Genomic DNA, 26,363 nt, shown 5'->3' on the forward strand with positions numbered 1-26,363 from the left:
ATGTCTTTAGTAGGTTCCATATTAAAGGACCAAGGTCAAGAAAAGGAGCCCCTTATCTATCTCTTCCATTTCGAAGCCCACAGTGACCTTAATGTAGGGAATTATGTCAATTTTCTGAGAAGATAGTAGTCCTTCATATTCACTTTTTCCCAAGATCTGGAAATACAGTAAGTATTAGAGAGGCTGTACCCTCATGAAGACATAGAGCCTGTTTCCTTGTCTAACATGTTAGGCTTTCTCAGAGGAAAACAGGAAATGAGAAGTTACAGGAAGTGGTGCAGTCATAACACCTGAAACAAGTGCTCAAGGAGGAAAAAGCATTTCTATTCATTCATATATAAACTTGAATCCTATCAGCTGGAACAAAGACTTTGTCCTTCAAAGAAGAGTGTAGGAAGCCAGGTGGTAGGTGTCTCTCCCTTTCTAGAACTTTTGCAGTCCCCAAGAGTCCTCCCAGCTCTCCATGTTTACTTGGGAGGAATGGCACAGTCAAGTAGTTGCTGAGGTCAGTTAGGTGGAATCCCCCCACCTAGAAAAACAGTGGTAGAGGTAGACTAAAAGGTTCTTTATGGGGAGAGAGAGTTGGGGTGGGAAGAGTGAGGGGTGGTAGAAAATGGGAGAAATGATTTTTCAAATACCAGAAATTCCTAGGGCCAGAGAAAGGACAGCTGGTTTACCTGCACAAAGGGAACACCATCACCCCTACTTTATGAGTATAAGAAAAGGTCCGAGGCCTATTTGCCAGAAGGAGAGATGATGCTGCAGAGCTAAGAGTCTTGGCTAGGCACCTTCTAACTGTGTGAACTTCAGGAAGTGATAGACTTCCATGAGCCTCAGTTTCTTCATTTGTAAAATGGGGTTTTTATAAGAAAAAAAAGAAATCTACCTCATAAAGTTTTATAAATGTTGAATGAGATTAATTACGACATTAGATATTTAAAACTTATAAAATATTATTAGTTTTAAATGCTTTAATATTTCTGTACTATCTGCTCAGAAATGAGCTACTCTTTTCCCACATGGTATGTTTCCCAAAACAGCTACCATTTCTGGCTTTCCTTCAAATGGGAACTCTGACCAGTGCACAAACTCTTCCAGGGAAACAATTAGTAACATAAAAAATAATTAGAATGTTCTGAAAATACCACTTATGATGATCTGCTTTCGGGAGATAAGGAAAGAAGAGCTGATTTCATCTTTATGTGGAAAATATTCATCAGAATCTTGCTATAAATGGTCTTAGGAAAATGGGATCTCCATATGCAGAAGAATGAAACTGGGCCCTTATCTTACATCGTATGCAAAAATCAACACAAAATGGACTAGAGCCCTAAATGTAAGACCTGACACCATAAAACTCCTAAAAGACATATGAAAAAATGCTCATCATCACTGGCCATCAGAGAAATGCAAATCAAAACCACAATGAGATACCATCTCACACCAGTTAGAATGGCAATCATTAAAAAGTCAGGAAACAACAGGTGCTGCAGAGGATGTGGAGAAATAGGAACACTTTTACACTGTTGGTGGGACTGTAAACTAGTTCAACCATTGTGGAAGTCAGTGTGGCGATTCCTCAGGGATCTAGAACTAGAAATACCATGTGACCCAGCCATCCCATTACTGGGTATATACCCAAAGGATTATAAATCATGCTGCTATAAAGACACATGCACATGTATGTTTATTGTGGCACTATTCACAATAGCAAAGACCTGGAACCAACCCAAATGTCCAACAATGATAGACTGGATTAAGAAAATATGGCACATATACACCATGGAATACTATGCAGCCATAAAAAATGATGAGTTCATGTCCTTTGTAGGGACATGGATGAAGCTGGAAACCATCATTCTCAGCAAACTATTGCAAGGACAAAAAACCAAACACTGCATGTTCTCACTCATAGGTGGGAATTGAACAATGAGAACACATGGACACAGGAAGGGGAACATCACACACTGGGGCCTGTTGTGGGGTGGGGGTAGGCGGGAGGGATAGCATTAGGAGATATACCCAATGTTAAATGACGAGTTAATGGGTGCAGCACACCAACATGGCACATGTATACCTACGTAACAAACCTGCACGTTGTGCACATGTACCCTAAAAGTTAAAGTATTAAAAAAAAAAAGACTCCTAGAAGAAAACATAGGGAGAGAGATCCTTGATACTGACTTTGGCAATGATATTTTTGAATATCACACTAAAAGCACAGGCAACAAAAGCAAAAATAAACAGGTGGGACTACAACGAACTAAAAAAGCTTCTGCACAGCAAAGGAAACAATCAAAAAAATCAAAAGGCAGCCTATGGATTGGGGGAAAATATTTGTGAACCATATATCTGATAAGGGCTAATATTCAAAACATATAAGGAACTCACACTACTCACTAGCCAAAAAAAAAAATCAAATTTTAAAATGGGCAAAGAACCTGAATAGATACTTCTCCAAAGAAGACATAAAAATGGCCTGCAAGCATATGAAGAGGTGCTTGATATTATTAATCATTGAGGAAATGGGAATCAAAACCACAATGAGATGTCACTTCATATCTGTTATGATGGTTACTACCAAAAAATGAAAGATATGGAGGTGAGGATTTGGAGAAAGGAAGACTCTTGTACACTATTTGTGTAACTATAATTTGGACATACGTTATGCAAAAAAGTATGGTGGTTCCTCAAAAAAATAAAAATTGAACTACCATATAATGCAGCAGTCCCTTTCTGGGTATTAGGGGAAATGAAATCAATACCTCAAAGAGATATCTGCACTTTCATGTTTATTACAACATAATTCACAATAACCAAGATATGAAAATAGTCTAAGCGTCTGTCGACGGATGAATAAAGATATTGTGACACACACACACACACACACACACACACACAAAATAGAATATTACTCAGCCTTAAAAAAAACACTGCCATTTTTGACAACATGAATCAAGCTAGAGGACATTATGCTAAGTGAAATTAGCCAGATGCAGAAAGAAAAATATTGTGCAGTCTCACATATGGAATATTTTTAAGTCAAATACAAAGAAACAGAGAATAGAGCAGTGGTTAGTTACTAGGGAAAGGGAGAGGGAGAAAATGAGGAGATGTAAGTCAAAAAGTACAAATGTTCAGTTATGTAAGATAAATAAGTCTAGAGATTTAATGTACAGCAGGAGGACTATAGTTAATAATATTAAATTTTATATTTAAAATTTGCTGAGAGTAGATTTTAGGTGTTGTTACACACACATACACACACACGCATTCATGCGCGCATGCATGCGGGAAAGAGGTACTATGGAAGGTGATGGGTATGTTTAGTTGTGTACATGTAGTAATCATTTCACCATCTATATGTATATCAAAATATCTTCTTGTATACCCTAAATCTGTACAATAAAAAATGAGGGGGGTGAGGGGAGGAAAAATTGTTCAAAGCGGAAAGGATAATAGCATGCCCATTCTATATTACTTGCATTTTATTTCTCACCCTGCCACTGACTCACTATGGGACCTTGAGTCAGTCATTTCATGTCCCTGTGTTAATTTTCTCATTTGTAAAGCGGGACAATGAATATAACTTTCTGTTCTCTCAAAAACGACTCTAGCTGTGATTATCTCATTTTGGGAAAAGGAGAAAAAAACTCACTAAATATGCTTCATTTGAAAGGGAACACGTTGGTTTAGCAAATTATAGATGAATGTGTACTTCCAGTCACAATTGGCTGGAAGAAAGTTGTATTCCTTCTATTCCTACTAAACAAAATTAAGTGGATGAGCGCAAAATGATTACACACCCACCTCTGCCTTAAAAGGGGTTAAGTCCATGAGATCGAGCCTCAGCATCTGAGATGACAGCTTCAAGTACATTGAACAAACAGGGATTTGACCCCTTATAACAGATAACCAGGGATTGGGGAGGATATGACACAAAAAAGTAATATTTACGCCTATTAATTCAAGTTTTCTATTTCTTACCCAAAGAGGAATGATAGAGACTCAGGAAAACCAAATCATAGACCAACAGAAATAATCAATGCATTTATCATTAGCCACATCCAACTCCACAGGAAGAATTTTTTGAGTATAAGGGTAAAATGCCCAGGGACTAGGTATGAAAGGAAAAAAAGAACAGATAGGGCTTCACAACCTTTGCTCATTACACTAGATAAACTAACCTTTTTTATGTCCCTGGAATAGAGTTGACAGAACCAAAAAAGTAAGTTAGGAAAAAGAATTCACCATATAAGATCTTTCATTGCAATATCATATGTAAATAGCCCGTATTTGCAAGCCCTATATGTAATAAGCCCTATGTGGAAATAGTCAGATGTTAACATATGATCAATATGAATTTCATAGTATTTCTCCTGGTTCTAGAGAAATCTTACATATCAACCTCACCTATGGTTAAAGCCCCTTGTTCTACAGCACTCGGACCAAGACAATAAGGCCTTTCTATATCCATATAAAACTGAAGCCTATAGTCTGTCTATTGGCTATGGAGAGGGCATTGTTCAGCCATCCTAAGACTCTTTTGTTTCAATCCATGTGCACCAGCTGGAGGCACTGTAGAACTCCTAGGTAGCAGAGAAGCCCCAGGAGAGAAGGGGATACTCAACCGAACAGAAAACAAAGATCACCCTGAAGTGGAAGCAGCATTCGTTTAGGGGCAAGTTTGGTATAGTCCTTTAATGGAGAGATTTGGGATTAGCCCTGTAGAATTATGTGCTCTTGTCAAAGGAGATATGCACCACCTATTGTGATGACATCATCCTAAACTAGTAGGCTTTCTTTTATTCTTACGACCTTTTCTTTTGACATAATTTTGGATTTACAGAAAAGTGGCAGGAATAATAAAAAGAAACTTCCCAGATACTTAATTTTTATTGTGATAAAATATACATAACATAAAATGCATCATTTTAACAATTTCTAAGTGTACATCAGTGATGTTAAGTACATTCATAGTGTGTAACCATCACTATTTCCATAACATTTTCATAATCTCAAACAGAAAATGTGTACCTACTAAATAATAACTCTCCATTTCTTCTTGACTGCCAGTCCTGGACAAGCACTAACCTACTTTCTGTCTCTATGGATTTGCCTACTCTGAACATTTCGTTTAAATGAATCATAAGATATTTGTCTTTTTGTGTCTGGCTTACTTCATGTAGCATAATGTTTTTAGAGTTCATCCATGTTGCAGCATGTACCAGAATTTCATTTCTTTTTAAGGTAGAATAATATTCCATTGTGTGTATGTAGAATATTTTATTCATTTGTTCATCTTTTGATGGACATTTGGGTTGTTTCTACCTTTTGGCTTCTGTGAGTATGCTATGAACATTGGTGTACAAGTGTCTGTTTGATTCTCTGTTCTCAATTCTTTTGTGTATATACCCAGGAGTAGCATTGCTGAATTATATGGTAATTCTATTTTTAACTGTTTGAAGAACCACCAGACTGTTTTTCACAGTTGCTGTATCATTTTACATTCCCATCAGTTACACACAAGGGTTCTAATTTCTCCACTTCCTCCCCAACGCTTACTATTTTCTATTGTTTCTGTTGCTATTAATATAATAATGATCCTAATGCCAAAGAAGTGGTATCTCATTGTGATTTTGATTTGTATTTCCCTGATGGCTGGTGATGCTGCACATCATGTCATGTGCTTGTACTGGCTATTTGTATATTTTCATTGGAGAAATACATATTTGAGTTATTTGCTCACATTTTAACTGCTGGAATTTTTTTTGCTTTTTAAAAAAGTTAGTTGTAGGAGTTCTTTATGTATTCTGGATATTAATCTCTTATCAGATATTGAGATATATGATATGCAAATATTCTGTAGGTTGTCTTTCCACTCTCTTGTTAGTGTCCTTTGATGTACAAAAGTATTTAATCTTGATGAATTCCAATTTATCTATTTTCTTTTCTGTTGCCTGTACTTTCAGTGCATGTCTATGAAATCATTGCCTAATCCAATGTTACGAAGATTTACTTCATCTTTTACTGAGAATTGTATAGTTTTAGCTCTTACACTTGTGTCTTCCATCTATTCTAATTTTGTATATGATGTTGAACTTCATTATTTTTCATGTATCTCCGGTATTTCCTGTACCATTTATTGAAAGCACTGTCCTTTCTCCATTGTTTTGCGACCTTTGTTGAAAATCAGTTAATTAAGAAGATTGTTCACTAAACAAGGCCTTTAAAAGCAAGGCCAGCATGCGGAGGGGGGTCGTACTAATGTTAAGTTTTATTCTAACTGAGCCAATTTTTAATTTACTTTTTAAAAATTAATGAGTGTCAAAGTTGTATACAGAATAGCTTTCTGTAAGTACAACAGGGCACCTGGGTGCCCTGGGTTAGATCAGTTGAGAAGATGACATTTTTATTGTAATTAAATGTATGCATCTGGCTGAGCCTTACATGAACTTACAGACTTAAGGTTCTGGTTAGGCTCAGAGGCGGATGTAATGAGAAGCTAATCAAACTTCTCTCTCATTGGCACAGACCGCTTATACAAAATCATCTTTTCTCATTCTAACTAAGTATTCATGTATTCAAAATCTGAATCCACCCTTTGTAGGTACCTGTACAGAGAACGGAAGTCAAATTCTGGTCTGCCTATTTTACTTCATGAGAAAAAAATCCCGGTTTTAGGATTTTATCTTAGGCTCTTGTCTCAGAATTTTATGATGTGATATATTAAAAAAAACATAATACTACAAAAACAATGCCACTTAAAGAAATTTCTTTCTTCAACCACTTGTCCCTCCTCTTTGGAGCAAATTGTCTTTTCCATAACAAAATGCCTATTTAGGCCACTGTGTTATAATGTTGAGCTCCCCCTTCCTCTCCCTCCTGCACACTCCAGGTCCTTGTTTATAGAGTAATATATATGCAAAGAGATTTTAAGTTTCTCTGCATAAAAATTAACCTGGATTTTGGTGGCCCTCTGGAAGTAGAGAAAATAAGAGACGAAGAGGTGCGGGAAGAGGTTGAGTAACATGACATAGATGACAACCTATGGAGAAGTGTGGTACAATGAGAGATTGTAATGAGTGGTGACAGTTAAAGAATTTTAAGAATTATCAGATATTAATATAGAAACAGCTTGCAGTGTGGTGCTGTAATGTAACCTTTCTTTATCCTTTCCTCCTACAAATTCTGCTATTAAAAACAAGTATCTGGCCGGGCGCGGTGGCTCAGGCCTGTAATCCCAGCACTTTGGGAGGCCGAGGCGGGCAGATCACGAGGTCAGAAGATGGAGACCATCCTGGCTAACACAGTGAAACCCTGTCTCTACTAAAAATACAAAAAATTAGCTGGGCATGGTGGTGCCTGTAGTCCCAGCTACTCGGGAGGCTGAGGCAGGAGAATGGCGTGAACCCGGGAGGTGGAGCTTGCAGTGAGCTAAGATCGTGCCACTGCACTCCAGCCTGGGAGACAGAGCGAGACTCCATCTCAAAACAAAACAAAACAAAACAAAACAAAAACAAGTATCTGCTGGACTGCTGCTTTGTGGCAAATGAGGAAAATAGGCAGAGTTCCTCTTCTGTGTTGGAGTGGCATTAAAAAAAGACAGTAGCCGCAGGAAGTAAGGTGAAGGGAGGTGAAGTGAAATCAAGAAATCAGAACTAGAAGCAAGCACACAAATAAAACTTCTAGTGAATTTTTGAAAATTATAAGAGGATTTTTTACTTCCCATCAGACATAGATTAGTAGATTTGAACCAATTTTAAGGAATAATATGTGTATGTCAAAGGACAGGTTGATTTCAACTGACATCTGTGATGACTATGTATGTGAAAGAATAAGCATACATTTAACAACCAGCATATAGTTTAGTAAATGTTGAGATTACCTTCCCTGGAGTACTAGAGGGGATATCAATGAGCATTGGGGAGAGGAAATGGTCTTCCTCTTTGGAAAGATGTAAAGTAGCCACAGCATGGAAAAACAGAATGATCAGTAGAAGGAGTACCATGCTAAAAGCTGCGAGACTTTGGTTCAAGTTGACAGCTCTTCCATTAATACAAAGTGACTCTGAGAAGTTTATGTTTTAAATTCTTTACACGCAAAATGTTCAAACCACTATCTCTCAAATGCTGGCCAGCCTTTTAGGACTGAGCCCTTCCATTTATCTTTCTTACAGGACATCCATTTTTGTTTTATTTTGCTTTCAGTGGGTGGTCTATTATTTCTGTCATCAGTAAGTGTTTTTGATCATAGCCATGGCTTACTGACTGTATATAATAAACTCTTTTTTTGGCATTCCAAAGTATTGCCTTTTTTTCCCCTAAAAAATTCTCTTTGATTACCCTGAATATGATTTTTCCCTTATCCAGACAGAATGCTAATTCTTCAGGGTCTTCCTGATTCTTCATCTCAGTTAAGTCCTAAGCAGAGAAACCTGTTGCAACCAACTTCCATTGACAGAGAAGCATACCAGACTTTGAAGATAACTATGTGTCTCAAATATACAAAACTCCTACTAAAAGTTTTTGTTTCAAATGAGTTTATTAACTTCAGGAGTGGGAGGGGAAAATATTTAGTAAGGATCAGAGATTATCCAAAATGAGGTTGGTGTAGACTAGCAACCAAGTCATGAAAGGCTTCTTATCAGTAAGATCAAAATTCATAGAAATTGCTGATTAAACACACATTTTCTCATTCAGCTTTGCAGTTAAGATGAATTGGCTTCCATTGTATCAGGTAGCTGTTTTATTTTACTGGGAGTTCCTTTTCATTTTTTATATTGATAAGAATTAGTTGTTAAGTGCTAGTATAAAATATAGATAGTATGCTCATCAAATTGTTATCTTGGGTTTATTACGTTTAGAAAAGCGTTCTGTTTATTACAGGCATTCCTTATTTTATTGTGATTCACTTTGCAGATATCGTGCTTTTTACAAATTGAAGGTTTGTGGCAATTCAAAAAGCAAGTTTTTGGCACCATTTTCCCAACAATGTGTGCTTACTTCATGTCTCTGTTTCATGTTTTGGTAATTTTCATAGCATTTCAGATGTTTTCATTATTATTATATCTGTTATGGTGGTCTGTGATCAATGATCTTTGATGTTACTATTGTAATTGTTTTGGGGCACCATGAACTGTATCCAGGTAAGACAGCAAACTTAATCAATGAATGTTGTGTGTATTTCCCCCATCTCCCTCCTTCTCCCCCAGCCTACTTATTCCCTGAGACACAACAATATTGAAATTAGCCAATTAACCCCACAATGGCCTCTAAGAGTTCAAGTTAAAGCAAGAATAGCACTTCTTTAACTTTAACTTAGAAGCTGGAAATAATTAAGCTTAGTGAGGAAAGCATGTCAACAGCTGAGACAGGTCAAATGCGAGGTTTCCTGTGCTAAACGGTTAGCAATGCTGTGAATGCAAAGAAAAAGTTCTTGAAGGAAATTAAAAGTGCTACTCCAGTGCACACACAAATGAAAATAAAGCAAAGCAGCCTTATTGCTGATATAAAGAAATTTTTAGTGGTCAACACAGAACATCAAACCAGCCACAGCATTCTCTTAAGCCAAAACCTAATCCCGGACAAGACCCTAACTTTAATTCTGTGAAGGCCAAGAGAGGTGAAAAAGCTACAGTAGAAAGTCTGAAGCCAGCTGAGGTTGGTTCATGAGCTTTCTGGTTTTATTTTTGTTTGTTTTTCAATCTGTGTCTATAACACAAAAGTGCAAGATGAAGCAGCAAGTACTGATATAGAAGCTGCCGCAAGTGATCCAGAAAATCTAGCTAATTGAATAATTGAAGGTGGCTACACTAACCAACAGATGTGCAATGTAGACAAACAACCTTACATGGGAAAAAAATTTAATACAGAACTTTCATAGCTAGAGATGAGATGTTAATGCCTGACTTCAAGGCTTTCAAGAACAGGCAGGCTGTCTTGTTAGAAGCTCATGCAACTGGTGATTTTAAGTTGAAGCTAATGCTCATTTACCATTCTGAAAATTCTAGAGCCTTTAGGAATTATGCCAAATCTACTCCACCAGTGCTCTATAAATTTACAAAGCCTGACCAATAGCACATCTGTTTACACCATGGTTCACTAAATATTTTAAGCCCACTGTTGAGACCTACTGCTCAGGAAAAAAAAATAAGATGCCTTTCAAAATATTACTGCTCCTTGACAATGAACCTGTTTACCCAAGAGCACTGACGGAGTCATTTCAAAGAGATTATGTTGTTTTCATGCCTGCTAACACAACATTCATTCTGCAGCCAATGAATCAAGGAATACTTTTTTACTTTCAAATCCTATTATTTAAGAAAAACATTTTGTAAGGTTATAGCTGCCATAGCTACTGATTCCTCTGATAGATCTGGGCAAAGTAAATCGAAAATTTTCTGAAAAGGATTCACCATTCTAAATGGCATTAAAAATATTTGTGATTAGGAGGAGGAAGTCAAAATACCAGTATTAATAGCAGTTTGAAAGAAGTTTATTGCAATCATCATAGATGACTTTGAAAGGTTCAAGACTTCAGTGGAAGAAGTCACTGAAGATGTGGTAGAAAAAGCAAGAGAACAAGAATTAGAAGTGAAGCCTAAAAATGTGGCTGAATTGCTGCAGTGTCATGACTAAACTTTAATGAAAGAAGAGTTGCTTTTTATGGATGATCAAAGAAAGTAGTTTCTTGAGATGAAAACTACTCCTGGTGAATATGCTGTGAACATTGTTGAAATGACAACACATGATTTAGAATAGTACATAAACTTGGGTTATAAAGCAGTGGCAGGATTTGAGAGGATGGACTCCACTTTAGAAAGAAATTCTACTGTGGGTAAAATGCTATCAAACAGCATCATATGCTACAGAGAAATCTTTCATGAAAGGAAGTCAATCAATGAGACAAACTTTATTGTTGTCTTATTTTAAGAAATTGCCACAGCCAGCTCAGCCTTCAGGGACCACCACTCTGATCAGTCAGCAGCCATCAACACCTAAGCAAGGCACTCTACTAACAAAAAGATAACAATCCACTGAAGGCTTAGATTATTGCTAGCCTTTTTTAGTAATAACGCATATTTTAATTAAGCTATACACATTTCCTAGACATAATGCACACCTAATAGAATACAGTATAATGTAAACATAACTTTTATATGCACCGAGAAACCAAAACAAAATGTGGCTTACTTTATTGTGATATTTGCCTTATTACAGTGGTCTGGAACCAAGCCTGCAATCTCTCTGAGGTATGCCTGTATTTCCTCCTAGAAAAGTTAACATCTGTTTAATTTATGCTACCTTGTGGAAGATAAAAATACAAATTCTTTCAGGACACTTAATATATAGAAAATAATTCTGTGGTCTTCACCAGGCAAAACCTCTGGACTCTAAATCAGAGCCAGAACTTACAATAATTACTATAGTGATTTGAATGGTGCTTATCTAAAAGATAGGGCCACCTCAGAATGTGCCTTATTTGGAATAAGGGTCTTTGCAGACATAATTAAGTGAAGGACCTGGAATAAGATTTATCCTGAATTAAGGTAGGCTCTAAATCTAATGACTAGTGTCCTTCTAAGAGACAGAAATGAAGACATAGACAAACATGAGAAGAAGGCCATGTGAAGAGCAAGAGTTTGTCAAGTTTTTCCAAGGTAAAGTTCCTCTTTTTCCCCTCTTTACATACTCTAGTGTTTGGAAGGAAGTAATTATGCTTAGCCCACACTTCAGGAGTAGAGTTATGTTCCATCTTCTTTGGTGATAGATCTCTTCAGCTATTTGGTCAATTTTGTAATTGGGTTGTTTGTTTTCTTATTGTTGAGTTTTAAGAAATTTTATGTAATTTGCATAAAATTCTTTATCAGATATGAGCTTTGCAAATATTTTTTCCCAATATGTGGCTGCCTGCTTTTCATTCTCTTAATCACAACTTTCACATTATCAGAGGTTTTTAAAATTTTAATGAATTTAAATTTATCAGTATTTCTTCTCAAGAATCATGTGTTTGCTGCTGAATCTACAAACTCATCACCAAACCCAAGGTCATGTAGATTTTCTCTTGTTTCCTTTTAGAAGTTTTATAGTTTGGCATTTTATATTTAGATTTATGATCCACTTTGAATTTTTTTTTAAAAGATGCAAGGTCTTAGATTAGGCCCATTGTTTTGTATATGGACATCCAGCTGTTGCGGCATCATCATTAGTTGAAAAGAGTATCCTTTATGCTTTGAATTGCCTTTACTCCCTTGTCAAAGTTCAGTTTCCTACAAAATATCTTGCTGAAATCTTGATTGAAATTGAGATGAATCTATAGAGCAATGTGGGAAAAGTTAATATTTTTGCTGATATTGAAAGATAACTTCTGTTTGTCATTGGTGTATTGCTATTAAAGTAATTATTTACAAATTGGGGTTAATATCTACGATACTCTCATCTGTTTTCTGCTTATTGCATTTGTTTTTGTTTCTTTTTTTCCTATTTTTCTGCTTTGTCTAGTTTTAATTGAGCATTTTATCTCCTCTTTTAGCATATCAATTGTTTCTTTTAAAAATCTTTTAGTGGTTGTCAATAGAATTTGCAATATAAATTTTTACTAACCTAAGCCCATCCTGCAAGTAACAAAATAACACTTCACATGTGGTATGGTAATTTATAGCTGAGTATTTCCAATTCCTCTTTCCTATCTCTTATGACATTGTTGTCATTCATTTCAGTAATACGCTATAATCAGTTAATACATTGTTACTATTATTCCTTTAAGCAGTCATCTTTTAGATAATTTAGAATTAAGAAAAATAGAATATTTTATTTTGTGTTCATTTGTTCAGTCTTTGATGTTCTTCCTCTTTTTAAAAAAACTTTTAGGTTTGGGGGTACATGTGAAGGTTTGTTACATAGGTAAACGCAGGTCATGGGGAGTTTGTTCTACATATTATTTCATCACCCAGGTATTAATGCCAGTACCCAATCTTTCCTGCTTCTCTCCTCCTCCCACCCTCCACCCTCAAGTAGGCTTCAGTGTCTGTTCTTTCCTTTTTTGGTTCATAAATCCTTATCATTAAGCTCCCACTTATAAGTGAGAACATGCGGTATTTGGTTTTCTGTTTCTGTGTTAGTTTGCTAAGGATAATAGTCCCCAGCTCCATCCATGTTCCCTCAAAAACAAAAACAAACAAACAAAAAACCATGATCTCATTCTTTTTATGGCTGCAGAGTACTCCATGGTGTATATGTACCACATTTTCTTTATCCAGTCTATCATTGCCTAGATTGTCTTCCAGGGTTTTTATAGTTTTGGGTTTTACATTTACATCTTTAATCCAGCTTGAGTTGATTTTTGTATATCAAGGTTTCCAGCTTCAATTTTCTGTCTATGTCTAGCCAGTTATCCCATCACCATTTATTGAATAGGGAGTCTTTTCCTCATTGCTTGTTTTTGTCAGTTTTGTCAAAGATCAGATGGTGGTAGATGTGTGACCTTATTTCTAGGCTCTTTATTCTTTTCCATTTGTCTATGTGCCTGTTTTTGTACCAGTATCATGCTGTTTTGGTTACTTTAGCCTTGTAGTACAGTTTGAAGTCAGGTAATGTGATGCCTCCAGCTCTGTTAAGGATTTCCTTGCCTATTTGTGCTCTTTTTTGGTTCTATATGAATTTGTAAAAGTTTTTTTCTACTTCTGTGAATAATGTCATTGAGTTTGATAGGAATAGCATTGAATCTGGAAATTACTTTGGTCAGTATAGCCATTTTAATGATATTGATACTTCCAAGCCATGAGCATGGGATATTTTTCCATTTGTTTGCATCTTCTCTGATTTCCTTGAGGAGTGTTTTATAATTCTCATTGTAGAGATCTTTCTTGCCCCTGGTTAGCTGTATTCCTGGGCATTTTATTCTTTTTGTGGCAATTGTGAATGGCATTGCCTTTCTGATATGGCTCTTAGGTTTTGTGTTTTCTTTTGTTTGTTTGTTTGAGAGCCTATACACTATTGCTGGTGTATGGGAATGCTAGTGACTTTTGTACATTGATTCTGTATCCTGCAACTTTCCTGAAGTTGTTTATCAGCTGGAGGAGCTTTTGGCCCAAGACTATGTGGTTTTCTTGATATAGAATCATGGCATCTGCAAACTCAGAGAGTTTGACTTCCTCTCTTCCTTTTTGGATGACCTTTATTTCTTTCTCTTGCCTGATTGTTCTGGCTAGGACTTCCAATACTATGTTGAACAGAAGTGATGAGAGAGGGCATCTTTTTCTTGTGCCAGCTTTCAAGCAGAATGCTTCCTGTTTTTGCCATTCAATATAACATTGGCTGTGGGTTTGTCATAGATGGCTCTAATTATTTTGAGGTATGTTCCTTCAATATCTGGTTTATTGAGAGTTTTTTATAACATGAAGGGATATTGAATTTTATTGAAGGCCTTTTCTGCATCTATTGAGATAATCACGTGTTTTTTTCTTTAGTTCTGTTTATGTGATGAATTGCATTTATTCATTTACATATGTTCAAGCAACCTTGCATCCAGGGTTGATGCCTACTTGATCATGGTGGATTGGATTTTTGATCTACTGTTGGATTTGGTTTGCAAGTATTTTGTTGAGAATTTTTTTTTTTTTTTTTTGAGATGGAGTCTCGCTCTGTCGCCCAGGCTGGAGTGCAGTGGCGCAATCTTGGCTCACTGCAAGCTCTGCCTCCCGGGTTCCTGCCATTCTCCTGCCTCAGCCTCTCCGAGTAGCTGGGACTACAGGTGCCCGCCACCACACCCGGCTAATTTTTTGTATTTTTAGTAGAGACGGGGTTTCACCGTGGTCTCGATCTCCTGACCTCGTGATCCGCCCGCCTCGGCCTCCCAAAGTGCTGGGATTACAAGCGTGAGCCACCGTGCCGGGCCAAGAATTTTTGCATTGATGTTCATCAAGGATATTTGTCTGAAGTTTTCTTTTTTGTTTTGTCTCTGCCAGGCTTTGGTATAAAGATAATGCTGGTCACATAGACTGAGTTGGGAAGGAGTTCCTCGTCCTTGATTTTTTGGAATAGTTTCTGTAGGAATGGTCCCAGCTCTTCTTTGTACATCTGGTGGAATTCAGCTGTGAATCCATCAGGTCCCAGGCTTTTTTCGGTTGTCAGGCTATTTATTACTGACTCGATTTTGGAACTTGGTATTGGTCTATTCAGGGAATGAATTTCTTCCTGGCTCAGTCTCAGGAGGGTGTATGTGTCCTGGAATTTATCCATCACTTCTAGGTTTTCCAGCATGTGTGCATAGAGGTGGTCATAGTAGTTTCTGATGGTTGTTTTTATTTCTGTGGGGTCAGTGGAACATTCCCTTCATCATTTCTAATTGTGTTTATTTGAATCTTCTGTCTTTTCTTCCTTATTAGCCTAGCTAGTGGTCTATTTTATTAATTTTTTCAAAAAACCAACTCCTGGATTTGTTGATCTTTTGAATGTTTTTTTTGTGTCTCAATTCCTTCAGTTCAGCTCTGATTTTGTTATTTCTCACCTTCTGCTAGCTTTGAGGTTTCTTCTCTTTCAGTTGTGAAGTCAGAGTGTCAATTTGAAATCTAACTTTTTGATGTGGGTATTTAATGCTATGAATTTCCTTCTTAACACTGCCTTAGCTGTGTCCCAGAGATTCTGGTATGTTGTATCTTTGTTCTCATTATTTTCAAATAACTTCTTAATTTCTGCCTTAATTTTATTATTTATCCAAACTTCGTTTAGGAGTAGTTGTTTAATGTTTCTGTAATTGTCTTGTCTTCTATTTTTATTGTGCTGTAGTCTGAGAGTGTGTTGGGTATGATTTCAGTTATTTTACATTTATTGAGGATTGTGTTCCATCTAAGTATGTGGTTGATTTTAGACTATGTGTTATGTGGTGATGAGAAGAATATATATTTCCTGTTTTGGTGGAGAGTTCTGTAAAGGTCGATCAGATTCATCTGGTCCACTGAGGAGTTTAGGTCTTGAATATCTTTGTCAATTTTCTGCCTCAGTGATCTGTCTAATACTGTCAGTGGAGTGTTGCGGTCTCCCACTATTATTAGGAGATATCTATGTCTCCTTGTAGGTCTCTAAGAACTTGCTTTATGAATCTGGGTGCTCCTGTGTTGGGTGCACATATATTTAGGATAGGTCATCTTGTTGAATTGAACCATTATGTAATGCCCTTCTTTGTCTTTTTTTATGTTTTTTGGTTTAAAATTTGTTTTGTCTGAAATTATGATTGCAATCTCTGCTTTTTTTTCTGTTTTCCATTTTGCTTGGTAAGTTTTCCTCCATCCCTTTATTTTGAGCCTATAAGTATCCTTATGTGTGAGATGGGTCTCCTGAAGACAGCATACCATTGGCATTAGGTCTTGCTTTTTTATTCAGCTTGTCACTCTATGCTTTTTTCTTTTCTTTCTTTTTTTTGTGACAGAGTCTCACTCTGTCACCCAAGCTGCAGTGCAGTGGCATGATCTCAGCTTACTGCAACCTCTGCCTCCTGGGTTCAAGTGATTCTCATGCCTCAGCCTCCCTAGTAGCTGGGATTTCAGGCATGCACCTCCACATTCAGCTAATTTTTTTCTATTTTCAGTAGAGACGGGGTTTCACCATGTTGGCAAGGCTGGTCTTGAACTTCTGGCCTCAGGTGATCCACCTTCCTCAACCTCCCAAAATTCTGGAATTACAGGCATGAGCTACCATGCCCAGCCTCACTCTGCCTTTTAAGTGGGACATTTAGCCTGTTTACATTCAAGGTTAGTATAAATATGTGTGGATTTGATCCTGTCATTGTGCTGTTAGCTGGTTATTATTTTGGCTTGTTTGTGTGGTTGCTTTATGGTAACACCGGACTGTGTGTTTAAGTGTATTTTGTATTAGCTGGTAGCAGTTTTTTCTTTCTATATTTGGTGCTCCTTTCAAGATCTCTTGTGAAGCAGATCTGGTGGCAATGAATTTCCTCAAATTTGCTTACCTGAAAAACATCTTATTTCTCCTTCACTTAGGAAGCTTAATATGAAATTCTCGGTTAAAGATTTTTTTTCTATAAGAATATGGAATATAGGTTCCCAATCTCTTCTTGCTTGTTTCAGCTGAGAGGTCTGCTGTTAGCCTGATGGGGTTCCCTTTGTAGGTGACCTGCCCTTTCTCTCTAGCTGCCTGTAACATTCGTTTATTTCTGATCATTATGTGTCTTGGGGATGATCTTCTTGTGTAGAATCTTGGAGAAGTCCTCTGTATTTCCTGAATTTGACTGTTGGCCTCTCTAGCAAGGTTGGGGAAGTCTTCATGAACGGTATCCTGAAATATGTTTTCCAAGTTGTTCGCTTCCTCCCCCTCCCTTTCAGGGATGCCAATGATTTATAGTATGGTCGTCTTTACATACTCCCTTATTCCTCAGAGCTTTCGTTCATTATTTTTTATTTTTTTTCAACTTTTAAGTTCAGTGGTACATATGCAGGATGTGCATGTTTGTTACACAGTTAAATGTATGTCATGGGGCTTTGTTGTACAGATTATTTCATCATCCAGGTATTAAGCCTAGTACCCATTATTTATTTTTCCTGATTTTCCTAATCCTCTCCCTTCTCCCACACTCTGCCTTCCAGTAGGCCCCAGTGTGCCTTGTTCCCCTCTATGTGTTCATGTGTCCTCATCATTTAGCTATCACTTATAAATAAGAAAATACAGTATTTGATTCTTAACCAAATTTTGGTTTCTTAACAGAAAGCCAACTGCTACATGTTCTTACTTATAAGAACTGTACTTTTAAGAAATGTCTGTCTTATTTCAGAAAACTAGTCTTCAAGTTGTGATATTCTTTCCTCTACTTGGTTTATTCTGCTATTAATACGTGTGTTTGCATTGTGAAATCATTGTATTGTGTTATGGAGCTCTGTCAGACCTGTTAGGTTCTTTGTAATTACAACTATTCATCCTTCAGCTCCTGTACTGCTTTATTGTGATTCTTGTTTTCCTTAAACTGATTTTGCCATCTCCTGAATCTTAATACACTTCATTGCTATCTGTAAAATGTCATTTGCTTGTCCCCTGGGGGCTCCACCCCAGAGAGATGCAAGTCAGCAATAGCTCAGTGCAATCAGCCCAAGGTGGAGGGTTATAGAGGGAAATGTGTGCCAGGGGTTCCCTGTCTGATGACAACAAGTCAGGGGTGTGGGGAACTATGGGAGATGGACTGGCCTCCTCTCCTTGGGTTGACTACAGCTTGTTAGAGGTATGGATAAGGCACTTAGGGTCTTTGCTCCTTTGTCTAAGGATGGCAAGGGCAGTTCCATTGCAGACTTAGTGGCAGAGGCTTTCACTTGCTCCTGGAGGTTCTGTCCAGGGCATTGCCAAGTTGTTGTTGGCTCAATAGCTCTGGCTGGGGGTGGCTGGAGGCCCGGGCCTGGTGGACCTGCCTGGTGAGGAGATACGGGAATGGGCATCCACGTAACAGTCTGGCCACTTTTCTGCAGGGCTGCCATGGTATGCTTGGGGCCCATTCCAGTCCCTAGTCACCTTGGATTTTCCATTACCTGGAAGTATCACCAGTGAAGGCTACAAAACAGCAAAGATGGCAGCCTGTCCCTCCCTCTGGGAGCTTCTTCCCAGGGAGGTTGCAGGCCCAAAGGCACCTGTAGGAGGTGGCTGGAGACCCCAGTTGGGAGGTCCTGCCCACTGAGGAGGAATTGGATTGGGGACCCACTTAAAAACACTGTCTGGTCATGTTTTGGTAGAGCAGCCGTGCTGTGCTGGGGGTCTGCCTCAACCCCTGGTCACCTTAAAAACTCCAAAGTCTGAAGTCTGGAATGGCTAAGTTGTCCAAACAGCAAAGATGGTGGACCACCCCTCCCTCTAGGAGCTCCGTCCCAGGGAGATTACAAATCTCCGTCTGCCAGACAACACCAGTGGGGGTGGCTGGAGGCTCTGGTTGGGAGGTCCTGCCCAGTGAGGAGGAATGGGATTAGGGACCCACTTAAAAAAGCAGTCTGACCATGTTTCGGTAGAGCAGCTGTGCTGTGCTGGAGGATCCCTTCTGCCCCTGGTCAACTCAGACTCTCCAAAGCCTGAAGGCTGAATTGGCTAAGTTGCCCAAACAGCAAAGATGGCAGCCTGTCCCTCCCTCTGGGAGCGCCACCCCAGGGGGAATAAAATCTCTGTTGAGGTGGAGCGCGGTGGCTCACGTCTGTAATCCCAGCACTGTGGGAGGCCAAGGCAGGCAGATCACTTGAAGTCAGGAGTTCCAGACCAGTCTGGCCAGCATGGTGAAACCCCATCTCCGCTAAAAATACAAAAAAAAATTGGCCGGGCATGGTGGCACATACCTGTAGTCCCAGCTACCTGGGAGGCTGAGGCAGGAAATGGCTTGAACACGGGAGGGGGAGGTTGCAGTGAGCCGAGATCATGCCATTGCTCTCTAGCCTGGATGACAGAGCAAGACTCCGTCTCAAAATAAATAAATTAATAAATTAAATTAAAAAAAAAATCTCCGTTGAGGGGCGAACATGAGAGGGAGTGGCTGGAGACTCCAGCTGGGAGATCCTGTCCAGTGAAGAGGCGTGGGATTGGGGACCCACTTAAAGCAGCAGTCTGGCCACGTTGTGTTAGAGCAGCTGTGTTGTGCTGTGCTCGGGGATCCCTTCTGCCCACAGTCGGCTTAGACTCTTCAAAGCCTGAGGGCTGGGATGGCTAAGGCCCCTGAACAGCAAAGATGGCAGCCCTCCCCCACAACCCAGCTCCTTCTTAGAGAGGTGCAATGCCGCTACCAGTGGCTGGCTGGAATTCCACGCCAGTGGATCTTATCTTGGGAGGTGCTGTGGAAGTGGGGCCTCCAGGCTGTCACTGCTCAGCCTCTGGATTCAGCCTCTTTCCTAGGGGTATGTATTGGGGTCTAATCTTTCACTTTGCTGGAGCTGCAGCTACTTTTGCCGGAAAGCCCGAGTATTTAAGGCTCCAGGGTCTCCACACATGCTTCAGCGGCTGCTCTGCCTAAACTCCACATAGCTCTGTCTGTCAGATTGAAGGCCCTGCTGGGATGGGCTCACAAGGAAAGTTGCAAAGATCAGTGAGAGAAGCATGGTTTCCTGGGGTCGCACATTCACCACTTCCCTGAGTGGGGAAGTTTCCCTGGCTCTGTGCTGCTCCCTGGTGGGTCTTTGTCCTATCTTGCTTTTCTTCATTCTCCGTGGGTTAAGTTGTTTCCTTGATTAGTCCCAGTGCAAGTACCTGTGTGTTTCAGTTGAAGGCGTTATGTTTACTCTCCCCTTCTGTTCCTCTCTGGGCAAGCCATGCACACTGACTGCTTCTAGTCAGCCATCTTGGCCACCTTCCTGTTCTTCCTCTTTTTAGGTAGATCCCGGTTCCTGAAACATAATTTGCCCTTATGCCTAGAGAGCTGCTTTTAAAATTATTTATGAGCCAATTTCTTGGCAATAAATTCTTTGTTATTTTATTGAAAAAGATCTTTCATCTTTGAAGTGTATTTTTGATGAATGCATTATTCTAGTTGGGTGGCTTTTTTTCTTTCAAAGTTTTAAATATTTGTCTTCACTCTTGTCTTGCTTGCGTGGTTTCTAACAAGAAGTCTGCTATAATTCTTATCATGTTCTTTTATAGGTCAGATGACATGATTTTTCCTCCTGGCTTTTTCTGAGATTTTTTTTCTTTGTCTTTGGTTTTCTGCAATCTGAATGATATGCACACCTCTTTGTATATTTTTTGGTATTTCTTCAGCTTGTAGTTATATGAGCTTACTGAATCTGTAGTTTGAGGTTTGTCGTTAACTTTGAAAAATTCTCTCTATTATTACTTCAAAAATTTCTGTCTCTTTCTTCTCCTTCAAATATCCCAATTACACATATGTTATACCTTTTGAAATCGTTCCACAGTTCTTGAATGTTCTGTTTTGTTTTTTGTTTTCTTCATTTTTTTTCTCTTTGTACTTCAGTATGAGAAGTTGGTCTATCATTAGGTTCACTGATTCTCTTCTTATTCATGTTCAGTCTACTGATGAGACCATCAAAGACATTTTTTTAATCTCTGTTACAATGTTTTTGATTTCTAGGATTGCCTATTATTGTTCTTAGAGTTTTAATCTCTGCTTTTACATTACCCATCTGGCATGTTGTCTACTTTTGTCATTATAACTCTTAACATATTAATTATGTTAGATAATTATCAGACAGATAATTATGTTATCTGATAATTCCAAAATCTATGTTATATCTGACTTTCTTTCTGATTCTTGCTTTGTCTCTTCAAACTGCATTTTTCCTTGTCTTCTGGCACATTTTACAATATTTGTTGAAAGTTGCATATGATATATTGGGCAATAGAAACTGAGGTAAACATGCATTTAATGTGAAGTTTTATGTTAATCTGGCTAAAAGTCGGGCTATATTTAATGTTTGCTATATCCGCAGAGGCCAGAGACTTTAAATTCCTCTTGTATCCTTGTTTTTTCTACTCTGTTAACTTTGAGATTCCCTAAGTACTCCTCTTCAGAGAGAGTTTAAATCTTGCAGCTCTTTTAACTGTGACCCACTCTTATACCAGAGTCCTTTTGATCTGATGGTAAGGTGTGGGAGTGGGGAGCATTCTGTAATCTTATTATTAAGTCTCACTCTTTTAGTGGGCCTGTGTTCCTAGAATGTGACCTTCACAAGGGTGTCTTATCCTCTCTCCTCACTCTTGGGTGAAATAGGAATGCTAGAGAGGGCTAGAGTGAGAGAAATTATTTTCCCCTAGGGGGGATAAGGATCTGATAAATCTTTACCCCTGGAGAGTAAGTCTTTGCTATGAAGAACAGTCAGGTTTCATTTTACAAGTTATTATTTCCCTCCTTCTACCTGAGCCATGAATAGTTCATTCTGACTGCTCTTCACAGTGTAAGAACACTGTGTGGTGTCTGGAGGTAAAACTCACAAAAGTGTGTGGGGGCCCCCAAGATTGCAGTACCCAGGAGTTTCTCATTCTCAGGATAGTTCTCACATTAGCCTTCTGAAATTTGTCACAACTGTTGTTTAAGTGCTCCAGTTTATGGCTCCAGGGCTTCCCCAGCAGTAAGCTGTCTTTATGTGGTTCTCTGGATTCACCTGTTTTTCCAGATTTAGGGGTGACCATTTGCCCTGCAATCTCAATTTTCTGATACATTCATGAAAAGCTGCTAATTTTGTTTATTTATCTTCTTTGTTGTTGTTGTTGTTGATAGAATGGAACCGATGACTTCTAAGCTTTTTGCATGTTGGAACTGAAAGCCAGATAATCTACTTTTGAAGACCAGACTTTTTACTACCTTTTTAAAGGGTGCTGTATTAGGCTTTTATTGCATTGCTATAAAGAAATACCTGAGACTGGGTAATTTATAAAGAAAAGAGGTTTAATTGATTCTATAGGCTTTACAGGAAGCATGGTGCTAGCATCTGCTCAGCTTCTGGGGAGGCCTCAGGAAGCACAATTATGGCAGAAGGTAAAGTGGGACCAGGCACTCCACATGGCAAAAGCAGGAGGAGAAGAGAGAGAGTTAGCTGGAGGGGGAGATGTCACACTTTTAAATGATCAGATTTCATGGGAACTCAGAGCAAGAGCTCACTTATCACCAAGGGGATAGCCTAAGCCATTCATGAGGGATCCGCCCCCACAATCCAAACATCTCCCTCCAGACCCCACCTGCAACACTGGGGATTATGTTTCAACATGAGATTTGGCAGGGACATACCTTCAGACTTTGTGAGGCACTCTCTGCAAGTTGGCACAGGCTAGTTTTTTCTTAGAATAAAATCCAAGGAAAAATATCAAATCAATACAAATAATACAATAATTTCAGAGTTTCTGTTAATTTCACTTCTCCTTTGAAGCTTTATTTGAAGTCTTCAGCCCACACTGAGCTCATCTCTGTCTGGGTCCAAATTCTATTTTTTTTTGTTTTTTTTTTTCACTCGACTTCCACTTAATCAAGTACTATCTAGTAATATTTGACTAATGTTTTCGGATAGATGGGATGTCTCTTTAAATATAAGCTTTTCATGGGAGACAAAATATTTTATATAACCATCATATCCCTAGTTGTGCTATCATACCTGTATACTAGACAAATGGGAAATATTAAATTAAATACTTAGGATGGTTCAAGGTTTGCAATTTTTTTTTTTTTTTTGATGATAGTGAGGCTTCATCAGATTTTCAGGACAGAGGTATGTTTGGATCACCTCAATTTATAGATGATTATTTTAAGAATAGGTGAGAAGGATGAAGAGGATAAAGCAGCCAAACATTTGGACTCCAAGAGTGGCTGACACATCATTCATTACTACTTCAAAATACAACAACAAACGTACTCATTTCAAAGTAGGTGCAATAAACTAATAGCAGTTGTACAAATCTTCCATGTGGGTAACTCAACTCTTCCCTCTTTGCTTCTCCCCTCACTACATACTTTCTGTTTAATTTTTTCCCTTTGTCTCACTCTATATATATTTTATTCATTGATTAATTAATAAAGATTTAGCTGGTGACATCAGCAAGATAGCAGAATAAGAGGTCACAGGCTTCACTACCCCCCATAGAAAGTTCAACTAACAATTATCCACAGACAAGGATGCCTTTGTGAAAACTCCAGTACTTGAGAATAAGCCTGAGAAAACAGTGTGGACAACAGAACTAAATAAAGACCACAAAAGGGGTTAAGTAAAATGACCTCACTGATTGCATCACCCCATCACCCCTGCCCATCCCATGAGTCAGCAAAGTACCACACACAGAGGATTCCCCAAGGCTCAGTTTCAATAGTGGGAAAAGAGAACTGGAGTTGGACGTCCAGCTTCCCTAGAATTCTGAGACACTTCCCAGGAAGCCCGCTCTGGTCTCACCTCACAAGAAGTACAGGGGGTAACAGCATGAACACTGAACAAACCTTGCTGATAGCTCTGTGTACCTTCCAGTGGTGGCACCTGATCAGAGATACAAGCCAACAGCATCACCTACCCACAAAGCTGAGCTGGTCACTCCCAGAAGTGATGGAAAGTCCTACCTAGCTTGAATCCCTAGATGGCCAGCCTCCAGGCTTAGTCTCAGACCCTACCACAAGGCCCTCAACCCAGGGAGAGAGATGCTTGTCCCAGCACAATTTGGAAAAGAGTGGGATCCAGTTTATACAGCATTTAGCACAGCCTCAAAGCTTGCCCAAGACCCTGTCCAGGGATGGAGACAACCAAACAGAACACTTCAACAAAGTGCAGTGGCTAGTTCTGCCACACTCAAGCATGCTCCATTTGAGCAGCTACTCTGCCTAACCTCAGAGCCAAGCCTGAAACCTCATCCAACTGCAGAGCTCAAATAACAGTACCACTTGGCCAGAGAATACACCTTGTGGCCCAGGCTGATCTGAGGTCATTGCAATCTACATCCAGCAGATCTGTCTGATTGCATGTCTCAGCCAGTGGTCTCTCCTGACAGATTAGCCCAACCAGCAGCCACATCCAAAATCCAAGCAGCTACCTAGAGAACTCAAAAACAAGCTCTGTCTGCACAGGGTTATTACCAGCTGGTCCATTCAAAACCACAGGTTAGACTAAATAAGGAAAAGTCTATCCCTGCCGAAGAATTCTTGTAAAATCTGGAAGAGGTGGTTGTCTCTTTAAATGTGCAGACACCAACATAAGGGCACAAGAATTAAAAAGAATCAGAAATTCATGACATCACCCAAATAAACTAACAAATTAAACCCATAAAAAGGTTCACCAAGACACATAATAATCAAACTATCAAAAATAAAAGACAAAGAAAAAATTCTAAAAGCAGCAACAGATAGGAAACACATACAAGGGAGTCCCAATACAACTCTTCACAGATTTCTCAGGAGAAATACTGCAGGCCAGGAAAGAATGAGATGATATATTTAAAGTGCTGAAGGGAAAACAAAACAAAACAAAAACAAACAAACAAAAACAGGAATATTTTACCCAGCTAAGCTATCCTTCAGAAATACGAAATTCACCACCACTAGACCTGCCTGACAGGAATTACTAAAGAGAATTCTTTAGGCTGTATCAAAAGGCCACTAATTAGTAATGCAAACCATATAAAAGCACAAAACTCAATGATTAAATAAGCCAGAGTCATATTTCAGAATACTTTGGACTGAAATGGTGATGCATAAATAAATGTTACCTCCAGTATGATGCTTAATAGATAAATCTATTAAAACAATTATAGCTGAAATTAGTTATCAGGGAATAAAAATTACAAAATAATATAAATTTTGACATTAAAAATGTATAATGGAAAGAAGTAAAAGCATAGAGTTGTTGTATGCAATCAAAGTTGTTTTCTTCAGCATGAAATAGACTGCTATTAATATAAGATGTTTTATGTAAGCCTCATGGTAAATAGAAAGTAAAAATTCATGGTAAATAAAAAGTAAAAAGTTATTATACTAGATGTATAAAACACAAATAAAAAAGATTCAAACCATACTATTATAGAAAACCATCAAACCACAAAGGAAGACAACAACAGGGAAAGAAAGAAAGTATATACAAACAATAAGCAAACAAGTTATAAAATGATAGTAGTAAGTTCTTATCTACCATTACCTTGAGTGTAAATTAATTAAATAATTCAATAAAAAGACATAAAGTGATGGAATGTAACTTTTTAAAACCCAAATATGTGCTGTCTGCAAGAGACTTGTCTCACCTTTAAGGATACACACAGACTGAAAGTAAAGGGATAGAAAAAGATATTCCATGTAAAGGAAAACCAAAAGGTAGAAGGCATAGCTACACTCATATCAGACAAAATAGTATTTAAGTTAAAAACTGTAAAAAGAGATTATGAAGGTCATTATATAATGATTAAAAGGTCAATTAATCAAGGGTATATAACAATTGTACATACACATACAGACATATACACAAAATATTAGAGCATGTAAATACATAAAGGAAATACTAAAGGGTCTGAAGGGAGAGAGCGATTGCAATACAATAATAGTAGGATATTTCAATAACTCATTTTCAACAATAGACAGATATTCAGACAGGAAATTATTAAACAATCATAGGATTTGAACTACACTTTAGACCAAACAGTACTAACAGATATATAGAAAATATTTCATCCAAAAGCAACAAAATACACATTGTTTTCAAGCACACCTAAAACATTCTCCAGGATATATCATATATCAGGTCATGAAACAAGTCTGTATAAATGTAAGAGAATTAAAATCATATCAACTGTCTTTTCTAACTTCAATGTTATGAAACTAGTAAACGATAACAAGAAAATCTTGGAAAATCCACAAATATGTGGAAATTAAACAACATGCTCCTGAGCAATCAATGGGTCAAAGAGAAAAAATCAAAAAGG

The sequence above is a fragment of the Hylobates moloch genome, unplaced genomic scaffold (assembly GCF_009828535.3).
Source record: "Hylobates moloch isolate HMO894 unplaced genomic scaffold, HMol_V3 SCAFFOLD_5, whole genome shotgun sequence".
In the NCBI taxonomy this organism is placed as follows: Eukaryota; Metazoa; Chordata; class Mammalia; order Primates; family Hylobatidae; genus Hylobates; species Hylobates moloch.